This window comes from Temnothorax americanus, unplaced genomic scaffold (assembly GCF_048541705.1).
Source record: "Temnothorax americanus isolate GAGA-0224 unplaced genomic scaffold, ASM4854170v1 Scaffold13, whole genome shotgun sequence".
Lineage (NCBI taxonomy): Eukaryota > Metazoa > Arthropoda > Insecta > Hymenoptera > Formicidae > Temnothorax > Temnothorax americanus.
The window spans coordinates 1,494,678-1,517,251 of NW_027509264.1; the positions used below are offsets into that span (position 1 = coordinate 1,494,678).

Genomic DNA, 22,574 nt, shown 5'->3' on the forward strand with positions numbered 1-22,574 from the left:
GAAGTTCGAATCAATTGTTATCAATCGGCAGTTTTGAAGTTCGGAGTCGGCGACTCGTCGAGACTCGCGCGGAATTTAAGATAAACGTGTCCGATCGAGATCTCAGTTCCGAAACAAATGTGGAATTCAAGCGCCGTGCCGTCTTTTCCGCCTGTATCATCAGCCTGACGGATGTCGGGATTAGGACCGGAAGCGCGCGCGCGAAAACGAACGTTCCTCCGATCTCTCAGATTTCATGTAAATTGGTCTGGCACTTGGCACTCCCAGCCGCGCGAATTCCGCGCTGAATAAGCGCACGAGTCCGCGCGGACTTCCTCCTACCTTGGCAACGCATGATCGGGCGTCGAGATAAACGGAATGCCAATTTCAAACGGATTTCCCAATCTCACTCTGGCACACACGCACGATTTGCCGCAGCCTCACGCCGCGGAACGGCACGCAAACGCTGCGGAGGAAAACCCGCGGTTGTCTGCGCGGCAGCGCACGTTCCCGGATACGGGTTTATAAATAAACGCGGCTCCGCGCTGCACACGTATACGTCGGACGAACGTGCGATCCACGCGACGCGACGGTTGGACACGGACTGACGTCCGAAGAGGACTCTCGCGATCGAGTCGCGCGCTCTCCGCAGCTCTCGCTGCGATGAATGATCGTGTGAGAAAGAATACCTGTTATTACGCGACACGCCGAAGTAACAGGCTGACGAGAAATTCTCCGTTAACCCTCCCGTCGACGACGGGAAGGGATAATCGAATTACTCCTCTCTTTTCCACCGTAACTTTATCTCGGACAGATCATTCTCACCGTCCACTCAAGTATATTTGTACAGTTTATTCGAATTCGCCAAAAAGATTTTTCTTTATTATTTTATGTATTATTGGATGTATGTATGATTTCTTTAATTCCTAAGTGGAACACAGAACCTGTTATATATTATATAATTTTTGTTTATATCGTATAATTTTTTTCTAAGAAAATGGAAAATTAAGGAGTTTGACAAATCGCTGATAAAAAAAATTAGCGAGTGCTAAATAGCAGATGGAACAATAATTGAATAATTTGGATTTGAAAAGAAAACTAGACTAATTCAATTGTGCGTAATGTAATTATGTAAACTGAATATCCGAAATGCTAATTATTGTATGTTTGCAACAAATACATAGATTTATTTAAAATATAGTTAACAACGCGGCCAGCAAATGATAATTAGCTCAATATTATTTTGGATGAAATAGAGTATACTGGAATATCAGAACAAAATAAACATAAATAAATTGCAGGTATACGTTAAAAGATTAAAATAATTTAATAAATATATAATATAAAGTAAAATAATACAAACAACCTTTGGCGTGTACCTTGAGAAAGAAATGAGTTATTTTATTTTTGTCGCCTGTAAGCCATCACTAATTAATTATAATCGAAGTTAGCTCGAAGTCAATGAGCTATTTATATTAATGATTTCGGTTCATCTCGGCAAATAGATAAAAATGACAAATCAATGCGCCTCCTCGGATACGAAGACGGCTGCTGTCGAAGGCCAACGTAATAAAACGAAGACCAGGCTTACGTAAGGATTCACTCGTCGCAAAAGCTTATTTACATATAGTGCTAATTATGCCTCCGTTCAGGTGTGCGGCTGTTGAAGGTGCATATATATAATATATACGCGTAGAGAATTACGACTCTGGTCAAGGCTGGGTAATGCTGGAGGATGCCTCATGCTCTAAGATTGCAGATAGAAAATATTCCAAGTCTCGATCGTTTAATTATCTAACGGGCTCGGAGGTTTCGTTTAAACTTTACCGTATATGTTCGAGAAAGCGAAAATTTTGCAAATTTTCCCTCTGTACCTCTCAATTATCCGATTATGAATATTTAAGGCGCAACTATGGCATGGCACTTAGAATACTTTCAAATTATTCAAAATTCAATCCAAACGATATAACGTTTATCTCTCGCGTTTATTTATGATGTTACTTTTAGAAGCAAGGGAAGGATGTAACGAAAACGCCTTTATATATACGTATAAAGAGAGAGCGAAAGAGACAGAAAAGAATAATGAACCCGGCCGATTAATGGAGGTAACAAGCACGACAAGGTAATACTGCTTAATTGTACATTCCAATTAATGTTTTTGTGCGCGTCGTCTTACTTGCTGTAAAACTACCGGCATCCATCAGACTGTAACCAAGGTCAGTACTCACGCGTATTATCTAACGGTAATTTGAATCTGCGACACGCTCAAGAATGCAATGAAAACGAGAGTGAACATTTCTAGTAGCCTATTGTTTCAATTTTCGACTTCGACCTTTTCTTTCTGCCAGTCTCTTCATTCGTACAACTTATATACCTTATCGAAACTTTTATTTTTACTTATAAATCCGCCGTTTCGAGTAATTTCAGACCGAGGGGAAATTCACAACCCAAACTTTCGTACACCACTGCCGTACTGCCGAGTCAATGCCGATTAAAATTCGGACACTTAACAATGTTATGCAATGCTTCCTGCATTGCCACTGCCACCAGTCATTATTACCACTGCCCAATCACTGACGACAATGCCATCAAACATTACAGGCCACTTCTTACTTTTTTTAGTCCACTGCTGAATTTTTGTACACCAATGCCGGCTGTAAATTTCGCCCCTCGTTGCAGACTTATGCAGACCTTGTGTCTTTTAATATTTATTTCTTTTCCTAACAAGATAAAACATAGGTTATCATAAGTGATAAATGTGTCGGTCTTTCGCTTTTCCAGAGAGAGAACAGATTATTTATATCGGATAAATGTTTCTGTCGGACGTGTGCGTTACATTCCGCGTATTTCATTGCTTCGTAAATGCTTTTGCCAGTAATACTCGCATAAATATCCTTAATTCACGAAATTCCGTTCGTTAATAAAGTTTACAAAATAACAGCTTTATTTCATATTTTCTTTGAGATTTTTAAATCTCGTATATATGTGCGCGCTATATTTTATCCTTTTATAAATAATTTAGTCGACTGTGCTATACGTATGATATTAGTATATCTTAATTGTGTATCTTAATTACGAATGTCGTAATTACGTATGCATATGCTGCTATATCATGTCGTCTTATTTGAAACCGAGTATACTCGTATACTCGTATATATACGTTCGTTACTGCAAATAGTTAAAAGTTCATATTTTCGTGTCAATATCTTCTTCTACCTCTTTCCAATTATTCCTTCTATATTTTTTCACAAAAATGTTTGTATTTTACGTCTCTATTCCTACAATAATGTGAAACACTAAAAAGTAATTATTTCTTAGCATTAAAGTTTGTCTATAGTTCATTAATTTTGCAAATCTAAAGTTTCTATTATAAAATTGAAATAGATGGTCTCTTGTAACAGTTTGTTATAATATTATTATTCGCAATAATTGTCTCTGATCTGTTTTGTCCAATTCATAGTTCTTCTAACGTTAAGCTGATAAATCTCTCTCTCTCTCTCTCTCTCTCTCTCGTGTAATCTATATATTATATACATATAATGTAAGTTATAGAATTCTCTTAGGACATATTTTTGTCATATGTTCTAGCCGTGTTTATGGCCTAGGGACTCGCGAGAAATGGCAAACGAGCGATTGGGAGGCGCGCCGCGCGCGTTTCTCGTCTCTATTGATTAGGCTACCGATCGCGGAGGGGCATAAAGGGATTGACTTCCTTGTCGAGCAGAGCGTGATGGGTCGAGAGAGGCCGTATTTGTGTCCGATCCTATTATAAATCCACCGGTGATTACGCTGCGCGGAAATGCGTCGGATTTTAACGTTGCGATGAAAATGACAAAAATGTAGGCAAAGCTCAAAACCGAAAGTGTCGCGATCGATACCTTCTGACATTCGCGGATCTTGAAGGTATATACTATCGCGCTGCCTCTTGAATTTTATATATATACGCCAAAGATTAGAATATCAAAGTTCAGGATAACCTTGAATTTGATTGTTCAGCGAGATATTGAGTTCACCATATTTCCTTGCGGGACAGGTGAATTTGGAACCGTGTGCGATTTCGTGGAAGAGCAACGGCAATTAAATGTTTGCTCCGCTTATGACGTTGATGATGTATTATTCATCCTCGGCTTTATTATTTCACGGAAATGCCATAACACTCCACTGATTGGCTATTCAGGAACTTCAGAACGTCGCGCACCACCTCCTCTTAACTCGAGTGTCCCGTAATGTTCATATACGGATAATGCATGCAAACTCAGTCTGATCGGCTTAATGAGGATATACCCCGGTCTGAATGGCAAAGTGCAAATTACGCGCGCGTGGGTCTCTGGGCAAAGACCTACATTAAAGGCTAGCGACTATGTGTTACTTCCACTTGGTTAGTGGAAGTAACGTTACCGTATTTCTGTACGCAAGACGGGAATATCATACGTCGTAAACTTGCTGATTATTCGACAACTGCCTCTCAGCACTATTACACTTCCCTTCACAACCGTAACACGTTGCTCATTATGTAACATTTTTCAGGTTCATTTTACGAAATATATTCTCAACAGTTTTTCGTCCTCTTTACCTTAAATTTCTCGCAAATACTTCCGTGATCGCTCTTAGATACCGGATAAAAAGAAAGCAGTACTATTCAATAATCTGAATGAAAATGCGAAAATTATACGATCTCTCGATCCATTTTCTATATCGGCGCTGTGGCAGGTTCCTCCGAACCTGACCCAAATAGAGTCGTTAATTAACGCGTCATCGGTTACGTTCGATACTCATCGGTGCCGAGATTAAGGTATTATAGGTGCCATGGTAACGCCAATGAGCGCGGTCCTATCCAGCGGCCCGAGCGGCCGTGCACGAGGGGGATCGAGTTTCGTTTTTAGAAATTACGAGCGCTCGTCGTTCCGGCATTTTTCCTTCTCCTGCTCTCCCTCGTTTTCCGTTTCTCGCGCGTACAGCGCCGCGCCGCACGCGCGTTGCACAATTAATTGCAATCAGCGTAGCGTTTCTCGTTACTTCTCCTGTCCGGGAAGAACTCGGGTATAATGGCGTTTCTCGCGGCGAGGTGGAACTTGAAGAACTCATCGTTCCAACTCGTCGTAGTTATAGCTTCGCCAAGACATGAGAAGTTAGGAGAAACTCCTCTCTTGCTACAGTAATTTTATCAAAAAAGCTATATAAATAAATCCATCAAATCGTTAACGAAAATACTTCTTCGGCGTAAACGTGTCCAAAAATAATAAGGATTAGTATCTATTGTATAAAGATAGAATGCTGCTAATGCGCGACGACAAAAGATGCACGTCGGTGCATTGAAAAATTACGCGAAGCGAATAGCCATAAAGTTATTGAACAAGTATGAGATCGAGGTAAAAGATACTAATTGCAAGCGAGATATTTCTCACATATTTGTCATTAACCCTCCGTAGTCACACCGGGTCAATTTGACCCGAGCCTCAAACTTTGCTCGTAAATATCTTGCGCGTAACTTGAAAATTGGCGGGCATGACGCCCTTTAGCTGTAGTTCAAAAAACAAAGAAAAATTAAAAAAAAAAAAACAAATTTTTTGCGAATTTTTGGTTATATGTTAAAAATTCCTAAGGCCGTTTTTTTATAGCAATCAATTTAGCAATATCGCATAAATGCATTCGAGAATTTTTTCAACACAATCGGTGGATAAATAGTCAAATGGCGAACGGTCAAAGTTCGTCTCAGGTCAAAATGACCCAGAGTGACTTCCTTGTTTGAAAAAATAGATGTGACTACGGAGAGTTAAGGAGGCTTAGCAAACATGCCAATATTATCACGCGCAAAGAATGGTGCCAAGGGTTCTTAAAACGTAAAGATAACTTGGAGCACTGATAAAAAATACAAATGCCACGTCTCCGAGGCTCTCAGTAACACCGTTGAATTTTGCGGAATTCCTCAATGAATGAAGAAAGAATGAATAAATGCAACGTATTAATTACATACGTTCAATTACATAAATTTAATTAGCTCCTGTGTATAATACGTACATTCCGTTAAGGCGTTGAAAGAAAAATAAAATTTTGATATATCACTTTACTCTGCATCCATTTAAATACGGACGAATTTGCTCCCCGAGTTTTGTGAATCGCGAATTTATTTCGCGGCGGTTGCAGTTGTGTGTTACTTGATTACAATTGCTGTACGTATAAGTTATACGCGCGTGAATCTGTTTCGCTCAGCGTGCTACTCGTATTGCAACAAAAGCAATTTATGACAGTTCGCTAAATGAGTTGTCCGGCCAGAATTACGTATCAAGTTTCGTGCGATTCTGAATGGGGACTGCGAAACCCCAAGAATTTAATTCATCAGACGTTCCTCGCAGACAATTAAATAACCGTTATTAATAGATAAAAGAGTTGTTTCTTGCTGAGAAATTTCAACATCTTTTTGCATCTGCAAGCTTAACGGAAGTCGCATTTATTTTCGCGAACTGGTTTTAATTAAGTTTGGAATCGTTTTAATTAACTTAAAGCTTCCAACGCACGTGCAAACGGATTTTGCACAATCCCGCCAGAGTAGTAGGTATTATAAAACAAATCGTTAAATCGCCAGTATGCGACGAATACCGACCTTGAAAATATCTATCGTCATGCAATAAGGTGTCAGATTGTGGAGACACTTTTACAGTGAGGCCGTTCGATCGACGACAGCCAGTCAAGACACAATGAAGGACTTCACGGAGGGCACAAGCGTCTCTCTCTCTCACCGTAACGGGAAGTCGCTCGAACGAATTCACTTCGTGGGAACTGAAGAAAGAAAGTCGTTATTTGTTTCGCGTACACCGGATACCATCGGAGACTAGAAAACGGTGCAATTACGTAAGGCGGTTAGATTTTTCGTTTGCGAAATCACAATGCTGAGATATCTTAGATTTTCCATAATGTGGAACACCGTATATACATATATGAGGAGAAGCAAGTTACGGCGACAAACTGATGTACCGATCGTACTTCCATGGGGCGCAGATGAAATTATCGGTTCGTGTAAAAAAAATTTTGATTTCCTTCTCCTGGATAAAGCGTGTGTTTTTTTAACAATTAATTTTCTTTATCAAGAAACAAGATGTTCGAATATTTTACGGCTGCAGTAAACACATCAGATAATCTTACAATTGTAAATTGTGTTGTACAAATCGTGCGCCAATTAGGAAAAGTGACTTACGATCTCATATTTTATTCCTTCGCGGAAAGAGACGTTCGACTTCGTGGCCTGTTATGCAGCAGGTGATAAGAAAACTTCCAACGTAAAGTGGCTCTACACGCATAGAGTATGCGGTTATGAGTCACCGGCGAATTATGCAAAAGACGTCGTCATTCGTCGGTTTTCCGCGCCGTGATATAATAATAATAATAATAATACTCGCGATAAAGCCAACGGACACGAATATCGATAATTGGGCTGTGGTAAACTGATAAATTATCGTCGTATGTCGTTACTCTCTTACGCAGATCCTCATGCAAATATTAATCCAGTTTTTAATCACACAAATAAAAGAGACAGAATTTTCTATCTGTTTTTTAAGAAAATTGTTTCACGCGAAGATCTTAAACAGAAGCAATTAAAAAGCGTAGTTCGAGAGGGAAAACAGAAAATTGATATATAGCAATGCGTATTACGCTATATTGTACACAAATGGTTTGATACAGATATGTCTGTACAGGTGGTATCCAAGACCACCTGTCGTTCATCGTCATTGGAGAACTTGTCGATTACGAAAAGTAGGGGTTCGGAGACCTAAATAAATAGACAATGATATCTAAGCCCGACGGTTGCCAAAGTTCGATCTTATACGACAGACAGTACTCGACGTAATCGATGGTTGGAGAGTGGCCCGGTTTTGTTGGCCACGGATAATCTTTTGATAGAAGGGACGATTCTGGAGGCTGATGGCACCCATGTATTTGGACGCGGCCAAAGAAAGCCTTATTTATCGCGAACGTGAGCACTTCGAAGTGGACGCGAACTCGCGGGCGTATATCTTTCAGAAGCAGGAAGTGTATCGCGACAATATTTTTAAGGCCTTATCTCACACGTATAATACTGATACGATCATCTATCATCTATACGGAACGAAGGCCTGCGATAATCTGCGTGTCGCGGACGATAGACGGATAAACATAGCGCGACTTGAAATAGAAATATTACACAAGTACATAAGAGTTTCTTTTAAAATAATGATTAAAAAATGTAGTTTTAAGAGTGTAGCCGTGTCTATATTTATAAAAGCGGAGAATAATAACTCTTTCTCACGGAGATATAAATAAAGATCTAGATGAACCGCGCGGTTACGTAATGCATCAACGAACAAAGTCACAACTACGCTCAGTCGCGTAAACTTTCTTTTAAAGGGCAGAAAATACAAAAGACTTTTTGTGCCCTCTTTTAATCTCAAGAAAAGTATTGATTTTCAAAGTCCGAGTGCGTTATTGTCAGTAAAAGGATTCAAGCCGTCGAGAGCGTGACGCCAGAGTCGTCTGGCGTCTTAATTGTATTAATAAATGGTTCAGACGAAGTCGTTTGATACCGTTGGGCCGGAGTCAACTCGGGCATTATCTTCATCACGTCTCACCACGAGATCCCTTTGGAGGAGCAGCTATTGCGAGTTCGTCCGGTTTCACCCACGATTTTTCTCCGACCGACATTCTGCCGAGAATAGCAGCGGGCATCGTACGACGACACGACGGCACTTCTCAGTTCGGTTGATGACGCAAGTAACAACGTACATCACATCGATGTTTTAACGTCGTCGTGTCTTTCGTCGCGCGTCCTTCCTCGCGAATTTATACTAATAAACGGTCCAAGTGTTATTTTTAAGTTAATAAATAGCCAATAAATTTTAAAAAAATATCGATCGAAAATGTCAACAACGTTTTAAAATCGAGCAATAATTGATGCGCGTGGCATAAAGGCGGAACATATAAAATTTACAATTATTATTACAATTTAGACATTAGATCATCGAAAATATTCGAGTTATTTTTTATTGTTAGATATTTGTGATGCGTCGTGTAATAAATGTAAATTTATTCTGTGAGTAAGTAAGGACATAATCAAATATGTAAATTTTGCAAGCTAATCAAAGTGCAATTAAGAGAATTAATAAAAGAGAGAAGTGGATCATCGATTTGAGATTGGAATCTCAAAATTGAGGTCGACTTTGGCTGATACCTCTGCTAGTTGTTATGCTCCGTGCATTGATCGCACCTAATGCACGGCGATGGTATATTTACAACTGGGACGCTATCGCGAATTCGGTTGAATATATTATCTGCGATCGGAGATTATTATCGCGGTGCAGCAAAATACACGATAAGAATAGTAGAAAGACGTAAGAAACGTCTCTACCATAAGGTAACTTATAGTAGAAAATTAGAAATATTTTTGCGATCGCACACACAATTAATTTTGCGGTAAGTTAATTGATTGATTAAGCGAATAACGCGATACACAGGTATGTGTAACAGGTGTTCCTTTATGGGATATGGATCGTTTGGATTCTAGAGAACGCGGAGAAAGCGGCCGTACGCTAACAACGAGGCAAGCAGATGTATTATTTTAGCGCGCTGCATCTAATCGACGATGGGTTTGCGCGAGGCGAGTTAAAATTATGGTCCCGATAAGTGGAATAAGCGTGCACATATATGCAGGAGCCTGCATCAGCCTAGCAGGGAAGCTCTGTATACAGTTAGCATCAGCGAAGTGTAACAGCGCGCAATTTTGACTGCGAGGCGCGTCATTCGTCGCGCGTTATAACTCATTAACTTTAATGATCCGCACGATTTGTTCCCTCTTACCATCGTTTCACTTCCAAAAGGCCTGGCATTTGGGCCGCGAAAGCATACGATGGAAACATACGGAGGACATGCTATGCTACGCATTGTCAACGCACCACCTGTCGCGACAACGAGCGCCTGATTGATCTATACGCTTAATCGGTATGAAAGCGAATCCACCCGACGTCGGGAGACACACGTCAAATTTTTCAGCTTCGTTACGTCGGCAAATAATTAACTTCCTACCCTGTACTGGCAATAAAGACAGAAATAAAAGAAGTAGAATTGTATGTGCGTATTATTAATCTGAAGTATACGTATGCCAGAGGAGCAAAGAAGTAAAAACAACTGTAGATAAAACGTTTCAAGAAGACGAGTCTTTACTTTATAATTTCAGTTTTATTAAAATCGTGAGGATAAGATCCTTTTTGCAGCGATATATTTCTGAAATCGAACGCGGTATGAGTCATCCTTTCTTTCTCTGTCATCCGACACTATATTCTTAAGGGAAGAAAACGTCGCTCCGAATAACTGTGCGATTATGACCTTAAGCGCAACGGAAGCCGGACCTATATTTCTCCAGAAAAATGTCATCTTTCCTTATTATATACATATATACAGAAATGGTCTAATTTTGGTTGTTGTTCTTTTAATTTCCTTCGTTATTGTTTGGATTGTTATTTTTAACACCATATAGCTCTCACAGTGCAACATCAAAAATTAAAAATCAATTAATCGCGATATCGAAAACACAATTTTCATTATTGGATTTTATTTCTGAACGTAAATGCTAATTACATCATCAATTGCAAGGTTTACATCAAATTTTAACTTAAAAATCATATTTTCAATCAAAATCAATATTCAATCATATTTTTGTATTGTTATAATAAAATAAAAATTTTATAGTTATTTTACTTGTTTTTTTTTCGTTGTTTTAACCCTCTGCATGATTTTATAAAAAATGGGCAATATTCCGGTCTCTTCCCATAATTAGCTTTTTATGTCAGATAACACGGTCGCCATTAAAGACCTGTCAGCGTACGTATACGACCGGGTTATGGACAAGAAGGCTAACGGTAAGAAAAAGAGAGATGACCCGGCAGAAAAAGAAAGTGCAAGAGCCATTTCTCTTGTGCGGGAACGTCACCGCGGATACGTGCAGATTTCTCGACGAAAGCAAGAGAGTGCACCTACTCTAAAGTGTAACGCGCGACGTCGATGGAAACTTAATCTGTAATCGAACCGATCATCGTCGATGCTTGCCACGAATACGAGGGAACTCGGTGAGTTGTTAGCTATTTTAGATCACTCAATAAAATCTAAATTGGCGCACTGAAAACCTGCAATTTTTAGGGGCCCTTGAAAGTCCAAGTCAAACGCTTCTCTACTATATCATATATTTAATATATACATATTAGAAACCAAAATCTTTTACAAATAAATATTTATACTTTAGGTAAAAAAGATTAGATGTGCATATTCTATTAAATATATCAATACTGTCTAAATTATATTTTTAAAGTTGAAAAATTCATATTCAGAGTAAATTAGTTTCGTTATTCATTTAAATTCACCTGACTTTCTTCGATTTCCATAAAGCATCTCTTCACGATTACGCGATACGCGAGATGCGAGTATTTTTATCTTACTTCAATTTATTTTATTATTAAGCCAGCTTCATACTTCCAGCCATTTCTATTAAAAAACCTGATTTGAAAAGTAGTCTGCCTGAAAATCGATTTCTATCAGCAATAAAAGTATTCATAAAAAAGATTGGCCCGTTAGAGAAAGCTCGCGGTATACTTAAATTGCCAATTTCCAGTCGATTTAATCCAAATCGACGACTTAACACACATTCGCGGTTGTGGCGCGCGTTAATTATTCCTAGCAGACCTATTCTGGCTGATTGCACGATTTACATTGATTGAGATAACCACACAATGTAAAATGTATGAGTGAAGTTTCTAATCCGTCGAAGCGAAAATTTTTTATTTTTCAGATATAATTTTATCGTTCTTCTTAGACATTTGGGGTTCAATTGTTCACGATACATTATATAAACGTAATCTATATATAATCAATTCCTTTAACTATTTCACGAAAAAATTTTAAAACTAACGTGGATACCCGTTTATACATATATGTATAAATCAATGAGAGATCAACAATGTTGGAAAAGACATGAGTTTCTCGACATGTAATCTCTCGAAAACAACGTTATCCTGTTCCAGTGATATGATTAGGAGAAGAAGCTGCGAGAGAGAAAGAGAAAAACTGATGTGAATTTGGCGAATCTTTTTCCGTGCACCTGCAGAGAAATCATTCGTGGACGAAAGTTTCACGATTTAAAGCGGGTCGCGCGACAAGTTCGCTTTCGAGAGAGTTTACGGTAAAAATCGGGCGGAGGATATGCGCGATGCGTGCATATATGCGCGATGCGTGCATATATCGCGTGGCCGCTTCGTCATTATGCATGCGACGTTCATCAATATCTTCTGTCGGCGTTAACAGTCATTCAATGATTCAGACGCGTATATACCATGCCGCGCATTCTGACTTCGACGGCGAAACGCGCGATTATCGGGATCGGAGGCGCCACGCGCGTGCATGAGGAATCGTCTCGGTTTTCGAGCGATTATAAATATAAATGTCTAAAGATATTTTAATGAAAGGAAATATCTCAATTTGCGAGCGATACTTTCCCATATCGGACTGTTGACGCTTCATGTGTAATCTGTATTAGATAACTTGGCGATAAACAGAGTGAAAACGTGATTTCCACTTTCTTGCGTCGAACATGCTTTCTCTAGATCTTTGATATGCAGATATGTGCTTTTTTGAGGAGGATTTATTTCAATATGTATTATAAATTTAATATTTATTTCATAAATATAAATATATATGCCGCAAATAAAAGAATGTTATATAATTTTGAACAAGAGGAAGTAATATATAAAAATTGTATGTTCAAGACACTTCGTCTATTATTGTCATCGATAATACAGATCTCAATTGGATCGTCGTCATCCAAGGAGTTCTTCAAGAGCTGAAGTTTCTATTTTTATACAGTCATGCAGGAAGGTATACGTTAAATTTTTTTTTCTTTTGACAAAGACTCGAGGAAGTAGGAATGCGGATATCTGCTGAGGACGTTGCCCGATAGAAAAGCGCATAAGAGATATCAGAAATAGATCATCTGGTCATGCGTATTCGAACGTCACAGACGTGATCAGAAAATCGATTGAACCCGTGCGCGGTTGGTATTTATAGGAAGTGAGTTCCTCACTCCGCGTTCTACTTGCTGAAGCACTTGATCGCTGTCTTCCTGTGTTACTGGGAGGACAGTAACAGAAACAGAATGTTAACAACATTCGGAAATATCTCCGGCTTTTTATTGATCCGCGTGTGTGTGACGCTGTTGCTAAGAATAACATAACTATAACATTTGACGTGATCGCCTCTTTCACGTGCAAAGTCGCCATGTCGAAAATCACGCGAGTGATTCTCTCGACAACAGGGTTTCTGTTGAAATATTTTATTTTTCCTTAGTTGAAATTTATTGATCCATTTATTAAAGAAGAAACTCTCTGACTCAAGAATTGAATGGCGCAATTATTGATGACCCTCAAGAAGATATTGCTAATGAAAAGCAGTCGAATATAAAGCAGGCTGTCACGAAATTTAAGAAAAAGTAAGGTATACAAATGTGGAAAATAAATGTTGACCATGCATGTATACTATACGCATGTACAATCACTTCAAGCTATTAGCGAGTTACTCGCAACTCGCAACAGTATACCTATAATAAGGTAGTTCATTACAACATCAATGACGCTATATACATATGAATTTATCGCTTATCTAATTTTGAACATTAAAAAATTCATGCATAATGCGGACGAAACTGGATTTCTCCGTCCGTTCTTTTTTATACGTTCGCATATAAATGTGAACACCACGTGTTTTCAATTTTGTGCATATTTTGCTCCACAAGTACCGTATACTCTGTAACGACTATAAATCTTTTGTCAAATTTGTAGCGCACTTTTCATTAACGGGAACCTCAATAAATCTATTTAATACTCAACGTTAAACATAGCTGTAATTAACTGCAATGTAAAAAAAAAAAAAGACATAATTTTGTACCACTCAAAACAACTTAGTTTTGCTGAGAAAAAATTGCTACAAAATTTATAGTTGACAGAGCATAACAATTAAGGCATCAAATATACATATATATACCCAAGTTTAATTCTACCGACTCAACTTTAGTTCTGGTGAGAAGTTCCGTAGAAAGAAATATTTTCTCAAACATGAAAACTAGAATGAAAGGAATTAAATGGGGTGGGCCTCTTTCCGTGGGTGGTTGATTGTTACGTATTCACCTGCTATACCTTGTGCCCTACAAAAGCGACGCTTGATATCGATTTCTCTCCCAAGGTTGTCCCTTGAAATATCTCCTTGAGAAAGGAGCGTTCGCTAACATCTCGATAAGAGAACGCATTCCTTATTGACCGGCAAGAAATTTGTATATCACGTTATATTATTCGCAATAAAATTTTAACTATTTTAGTGCTAGAATTATCTAGGCACTGAATCGAGATTGTTAAATTATCTTTTTTTTAATAAATTGTATACATTTTTCATAATTAGATTGTTTGGTGTGTGAGACATCAAAATGTCAAGATTAAATAAAAATCCCTTTAAATTCATTAAATTAATATATCTAAATCTAAAAAAATTACAAAATAAATAATATTGAATATTGTTATTCTAAAAATCTGACAAAAGTCTTTTCACTATTATGTTTCTTACGTATCTCCCATTCGCCATACAATTGCTTGGACCTGACCCTACGCGATAAAAGGTCGGCCAGTACATTTTAGTCCTTGCCATGGTCGTTGCCAAACACGAGAAGTCTCATTTCCTCGGTGTTTCTCAGTTCCGAATATAGTGAAAGTCATGTTCCCGAGACATAAGTACTTTTAGGGCGTGATATCGACCGTCGAAAATTACTGTATAGCGCCAAAGGGATACACTTCGTATATATACTGATAATAATGGACATGTATCCACGTAATGGTTACAAACTAGGTCGTTTAAATCACGATAACATTATGCCGCGCGAAACTACAGATGACGCAAAGGTCGATCGTACGTATACTTGAGCAAGAAAGGACCAAAGCCGCAAGATAAAAAAAAGAAAGAGGGAGAGAGAAGAAAAATAAGAAATCGAATTTTCCATAAAACGTCAAAAGCACAAAGAAATTTTTCTACGGTACAGCTTTCGTAATATATAAATGCTATCGAGGAGAGGATGCGGGGTCTTTATTAAACGACCTGCACGGTACATTGCTCAACGAGAGGAGAAGAACTGGATGCGGTGAAAAGTAATTGACGAATGTAGGTCGCCCAGAAGAAACGATGATGTTATGTATATATATGTATATATGTCCGCAAAATGCGCGGACAACTTGATCTTATATAGAACGCTTTGGAGGTGTCTCGAACTATACAGATACGCCGCGCACGACATTCCTCGAGTCGTCATTCCAATACGTCAATTATCGTCACGAAAAGAAAACGCGGTTAAATACATTTCCTAAGGGAAAAAATTGTAATTATCCGTGAAAAGGTGTCTTTACGGAGAAATTACAGCAACTCGCGTCGCAGCTCCGTTTGTTCGATACAAAAGGACGTGAAAAAAATTACGATTTCCTTGTCAGGTTGTATTTCCCATTCTATTCAAGCTAATTGAAAATCGCACGTTAGCAGGGATATATATATTTTTCGAGATCTTCCTCTTCATGCTTTCAACATAAAGACATTCTCGCGCGTCAACGTCACTCGATCTCGTCCTTTGTCGAGTCATTGACTCATCGGGTCAATCCGAGAAGATGAACGAACGTTCGCTCGAGGAAGGTCACGCACGGAAATGGAGCATCTATCAATTTACGTTTTGCGGAGAGGACGACGAGGAAACGTGACTAGCCAAGCTCCGAGGATTGGGGACAAGTTCAATGGGAGCGCCTAAGTGAATCGTATATAGGAAAAGCGCCGAAGGCGCTCGAAGGTCAGAGGTGAACGAGAGAACCCGTTAAGCTAAACCCGAAAGCCTTATCCCCGTGGTCTTCCTAGTTGTTGCTTTGTGGTGAAGATCGTTCAAGAATAATTTTATCCTTGTACATCGGACAATTCACTTTTTCTTGCTATGCCGAAAGAACGTTGAATCTATCTGAAAGAAACCGCTTCTTTATCGGTAAAATGATGAGAGCCAAGCGTCAGGCAACAGCGGAAGTAAATTTTCTCTTACCAATAACGGTATCGCTAATATATAGATATAGAATTGAAAAGTCAAACTTTCATGAAAGTATTAGTTAAAAGAGTATATTGTGCTGTCTACCCAGAGTATATATAGTAATAATCGTTACAAAAATATTGGAATAAAAGTATTTCATGCGCGAAAATGCACGTTAATAATGTGTGTGTACGTTAGAAATTTATTTTACCGGAAATATATTGCGGTATTTATTTTATCGTGAATCTTCTTCCGAATCTTATCGATTTGTTTGAAGTGGCTTTTTTTCTCGGCGACAAATCTGATGAAAATATTATTTACTTGTCATTAAAGAGATTTATGCAGCAAGTAAGTAGACACTCGTATAAAAGACCGCAAATTGAGATCCTTTTACGGAACCAATGCTCACTTCGATCGAGCGTCTTTTTCCTTACGGTACACTCTTCTCTCCTTCTAACCGCGGGACATGCTCCCATTCATTTCAGACCCCGTGCTTCGTTGCACTCGATGGATCTTCCATCTACTTTTGCATACAGTTACATATTACTTGATTCCCTTCAGGATTTTCGCCTCGAGATTTGATGAAAATTAAGTAATTATCACTATATTGCTATATTATTTTTTATCGTCTATATATAGTCAATAAATAAAGTGGTCTTTATTGATAAGATTCAGTAAAAGTGCGACAGATAACTAAGTATACGTTGTTAATGTACAACAAAATCAACTGTCGTTAATTATTTTTACACTTGTAGTATCTATCATTTATTGGAGTTTAAATGTAACATGGTTATGAAAACTTAATTGGGGCGTCCGTCGAGCGCGAACTTCCATTCCAACTTGCAAAGCTAACGAGAAATTTACTGTTGAAGAAAAGGACATTCTCTGCAACCAAGAGAGTAAATCTCGAGAGATTGAATTAAAATTGCAAGTGGTGTCTGTCAAGCCGGAGACATCGAATACCGTGTGTAAGTACATGTTTTTAAAGAAGATATAGATATATTTTTGGAGAAAAAATACTTAATTTTTTTTTTTTTAAGTTTAAATTTTCATGTAGATAATTATTCAATTTTTGATTGTATGCTTGCGGAGAATAAATAAAAATTAAATAAAAATATTAAAGAAAAGCGGAAAATTCGAACAGAAAGCGTTAGAAATAATTTTATCCGTGATTATAGCAATTGGAGAGCCGCGGGGAGAAATGCACTTTATCGTATTTCCATCGATCTTATCGACGATATCTGAAGGCAGAAAAACTGATGGCTTCGACCCCACGACACTTTCGTGTATCGTGAAACAGCCCGGTGCGGCACGCAAAAGCGGAAATGACGACTAACGCTTTATGCGTCACGTCCGAAGGTTGCAATGTAAAAGTGTGAGCCAAGGAATCCTTTCACTCGGCCTGCACGATGTAACTTCTTATGTTCGTTACGACGCGACGGTGGTTTCGTGCTAACACGTGCCGCGGTTTCATCCGCGATACCGAGAATCTTTTCGCGTGCATTTCTCCCAGACAATTCCGATTCATATACCTCAAGTCGAACTTCTTTGACGTTTGTTTCGCACGGTACGTATATCGATGATCATTGAACGCGGGTAAATACTTTCGAGATTAAATGATTCGCTGTTATCATCTCGGGTTTATCGCAGTTTATTATCGTACGTCTCAAATATGTTATTCCAAATAATTTCATTTGATATCGGTTCGCATACGCACCTTATTTAGGTGTAGATGATAAGAGGGCAATCGAGGTTCGAGGTATTGTGGACCGTGTGAAATAATATATGTATATATATATATATATATATATATATATATAAACGTCTTAAATAATATAAAAATATAAATTTTCTTGCATCATAATTGTTGTGACAAAACATAATGTTATATTAATTTTTAAATTTAATATTTCACGATCAATATATATATATATATATATATATATATATATATATATGTTCATTGGTTTAAAGTTGAATACAATAAGAAATAATAACAAGTAATGTGACAGTTTTTTTTATTCCAGCTGCAATCTGCAGCGGTACGCAAGTCTAGAAAATTAATTAGCCTTCTTGAAAATATATGCTATACAATAGGATTGCCCGCGCGTTAAAATATCATGTTTATGGTGCACGACAGTTTAATATATGCGATTAGCTTGCAATAATGTTTCACGGACTTTCTACTCGCATATTGCGGCAGAGCATCTCTAGGACGTGTAATTAGACGAGCAATAATAATAGCAGGAACCTTTATATTATTAGGGCGTACGTAACGTTACGGAAGATTATGAAATATCTACTCTGTTACGTGAGCAAAGACGAGCGGGATGATTTCAGTGTTAAACAATTTAAGTAATTAATTAATAACGGTGTTGCATATTGAGGCGACTCTTACACTCCTGTAACATGATTTGCGTATGCAATAATTATTTCACGAGTGTCTTGTCACGCGTTAAGGCAGCCACACGCTTCAAAGAGAGAGTGTAGTGAATTAGCAGAAGCGACCGGTATAGAGAAAATCGAATAGCTATATCGCTAGCCGTTCCATTCCATTCGGATAACCCACTTTCGACCATCGGTTGCAGACCTCAGGGCATGCACACGCGATCTCCTAAACGTTGTGTCATTCTTGGGTCCCTGGCTACCGCGTTTTACACGCGTTTTACTACGCGATATCTCCCGTATGGGATTATTATATAACAGTTACGCAGAAGTAAGAAGTTACTTCACTGCAAATGGTAAATATTCTATGAGATATACCCCGCGTGAAGAAGACAATACTTTGCGCGTCAATGTAAAAAAAAATAATTTTTTATATGATATTTGTGAGATTTCTTGAGAATTACTTTAAACGTGTTTACATGCGCCTATATACACGTTGCGGAGCATCGGCCCACTCGTTGTAAATGGGAGCACATTAGCAATATCATTGCGTTCCAATTTATCAAAGCGCCGCGATCGAGTGCCCTGTAAGTTATTCAACGAGGACGTGACCGGGACGCGGAATGGTGGGCTGATGATTCGCGCGTGGGTGCGAGTCCCTCCACTTTGCACATCAATGACCGAGGAGAACGATAACGGCGCGGAGTTGGGACGAGCGAGGAGAGCGGAATCAGGGAACGGGGTGATGCCGAGGCATCGGAAAATTGCGGCACCGTTGGAGGCGGCGGCAGTTAACCGGTGACGGTCACTCACTGGAGGCTGCATGTAGCCTCGTTACAGACTACTACACATCGTCTACCACCTGCAAACCGTTCGTTTTATTTGAATTGGCGAGCAATCCGCCCCGAAAATCGCGTCCGGCGCACTGCAAATCCATGAATGTGTTACTTTAGCCAAAGCTCTTCTTACACATTTTTTTAAATCACGTCATTTGACACGATTGAACGTATTAATTTTTAATTTAACACGATTAAACGTTTTAAATGACATAATTTAACACGTAAAGAAATACATAAAAAGAGCTTCTGTCTGATGTGTCATTTTTAGACGTTTATGCGTGTAAAAATAACACACTTGGATTTGCAGTGGACCACCCAGCGAAAGACCTCGAAATTACGGTTAGATCTTTGTAATATTGTATATTTTATTATACAACTTCGTTACTTATATTATAACGTTTACTTTATTAGATCTAGTTGGTGTTGCCGATGCAATTGATGACCTACGTCATTGTTCCTTCATCGCCCGAATTTGCGAGACTTGAAGAGCCCCGGCGCTCGATTATACACCCTCGACGTTATTACACAAATTATCTGGGGTTATCGGACTCGTTACCGCTACCGCTATCTCTGGGCGTCGTTATACACGGTCTTATCCGATTACGAAGCGACACGCGGGTAATTCGCGCTCAGGGAAAGGCAGGCGCGACGCGTCGGCGATAAATCTTCATCGATGTCGTTGCGCAACACCACCGGTGGTCTGTCTCGCTGACGAAAGAAAAAATGGGTTACCGGTAATTGTGTATATACATTGCGGTACGTGGGAAGAAAGTTCCTGTGCGGTATTGCTACGTTGCGCACGGTTGGGAATACGCCGGTTATTTCGTCGATGCGTGGCCATCTCGAGGCTTATAGAGAAGCGCTCGATCTCGGCGACACCGGCCAATGTACACACAGCTTTCGTATAAAGGCGTTAATCGGCAAAACGTGTTTCCGCGTTCCTTGCAGCAGCGTCGCGATCGCGTCCCATTATGGAGGTTTCATTAAGCGCGCGCATTTATCGTCCCGAGAACGCGAGCGGGCGATACTCCACTTTTCTCGCAGAGGCGATACGGTGCCCGGAGGATATTGGCAATCTCCATCGGAATGATTTCTTAATCTCTCACGTCGCCAGGAAATAATTATTTGCTCGCGCACGCAAGTTGCGTCACAATTTATCACCGCTTCCTGCTCTCGAATGATTGAAACCGCATTAGAGTGATATTACTTTTTCTAAACTTCTGCCGCGTGTTAAAACGATCTCTATAATGATCCTCAGATTGATCGTGGTCAAGTATGCCTTCATTAGAACGTTGAGCGCACGGTGAGAACACGGAGTACCGTGACGTACGTATTGGCTACGTCAAATTAAATTATAACTCGATGAACGACGGCGCGGACGAATGTTATCCAGCGATGACCGAGCAGGTGATTTACGAGCAACGTCTTCCGCGCGATTTCACTTTACGATATCGTGTGTCACGTATGCGCGGATTCGATAAGCGGATGAGTTGTACGTTGCGATTTTTCGGCGCGTCGTCGATCATCGAGACGAAAACGGCAAACAAATCTCGTTTCCCGCGCGATCGAGGAACAAGCTCGAAATACAATGAGCAGCGGATGTCCAGCTTATTCGAACACCGAAATTCCATTTGCTGACATAGCCTTCGAACAAAGGCAACGAGATACGTTTAAATATGAGTTATAAATGTCAATTAAAACTTAACAAATCGAATCTGCCTCGTGTTTTCCTCGCATAATTTACTTGGATACTTCGGTGATTAAGCCTCGAATCACGCAAAGTTTTGTTAAAATACAAGTTAGAGTAAGTTTCCGTTATCTCTCTACTTCATCCTTTTCATACTTAATGCGAAATATTCTCCGCTCGTTCGCTCGTGAAACCGAAGATTAATGATTACGCACTTATAATCGAGTTCGAGGTCTTTGCCTCGGAAACAAGACAGATGGGAAGAAAGAAACTGGGGGCCGCACACGCGCATCAGAAGTTATCTATAAGCACGCGGATTACGCGTAAAGGAGACGGATTACGTGGTTTATACAGGTAGAAACGACGTTGTTTATACCCCGACAGCCGGTCATTCCATTCACTGCCGCCGCTCCACATAACGTCCCCACGCAAACGTCCTTTTCGTGATTTAATGCGCGTTGCGGCAACGTGGGCAGGTGCAACGAGACAGAGGGAAAGAGAGCGAGAGAGAGAAAGAGAGATGCACGACTGCGCCGCGCGCGTCGAGAAATACCGCGGCGCGGTTTCTCGGCGTCGTCAGTCAACGGAATTCACAATCGCCCGGTGATTTTTCTCTCGTTCGCGCTTGCCTTCGAGCCGTCCCTCGAGCCGCCTCGGCCGGCGCGCGCGCGCGCGCTCGCGCGTTACTCTTCATTCCCGTTACGGTATTTACAGGAAGTGCCGTCCGTCGCGGAATGCACGCATCACTGGAAAGCTTTGTGGCGTCCCACCTCCCATCCGGCGCGACCCGCTCGTACCCGCGGCGTGCATTCGTAATGGCGAAAAGTTATCTCCTCCATAGGTGGATCTCGATCGAGACGATAAAAACGAGGCTTCTCGGTTTGAGAGAGAAAGATACGGGAGAGAGCCACGGAGAAAATTTTATATTGAATTTTACTATGCTGCCGCACCAACTGCGGACCATCAAGACGCCCAAGTTTAAACGCTATAGTCTTATAGTAAAATTACTATGTCCATTAGCATTCAATGCTATAATAATGCTACGATCGTATAACACTAAATGCTATGGACATAGTAATTTTATACTATAAGACTATAGCATTTAAACTTGGGCGTCTTGATGGTCCGCAGTTGGTGCGACAGCATAGTAAAATTTAATAAAAAATTTTATCCGTGAGGGAATGGCAACTTCGAGGGCAACTCTTAAAGGGAATTAAACTCTTTTGAAAGAGTTACGTCGAAGTCGGAATTGAAATGCGTGCCGCGCATCTCGTCGTTAAACACGATATAGTTGAACATTACGAGACCAACATTCTCGTGAGCCATTCCGCAAAATTTTTAAAAGTTTATTTTGCTCGATTCCGTTCGAGCTATTTCAAATCGCATCAGCGTATATACATATATGTACCACGCTTCCACGTATCCTCGACGTTGTGATAACGCCGCGGCTTGTTGACACAACGTTTGCGAGAAGTTGCGTCAATTTGCAAGGGAGCTGTTATCGTACCTCGCAATTTCGAATTAGAATTAGAAGAGGATTTAGTTTTCCTTTCGCGAGGCGATAAAAGGCGTTCGTTTA

The 22,574-nt window shown here is 39.7% G+C and overlaps 1 protein-coding gene across 6 annotated transcripts in view; it reads right to left on the reverse strand.

The window, feature by feature from the left end:
- Positions 1–22,574, reverse strand: part of Synd (protein kinase C and casein kinase substrate in neurons protein Synd) — a 58,334-nt gene that overhangs the window by 31,032 nt on the left and 4,728 nt on the right. The window contains exon 1 of one of the 6 annotated variants that reach the window (XM_077400013.1): positions 6,581–6,601. The exons of 4 other annotated variants lie outside the window; for them this stretch is intronic. The gene's annotated coding sequence lies outside the window, so the exon portion shown is untranslated. Of the gene's footprint in view, positions 1–321; positions 592–6,580; positions 6,602–22,574 lie in introns of those variants that run through there. One more of the 6 variants, XM_077400012.1, reaches the window with a different exon arrangement.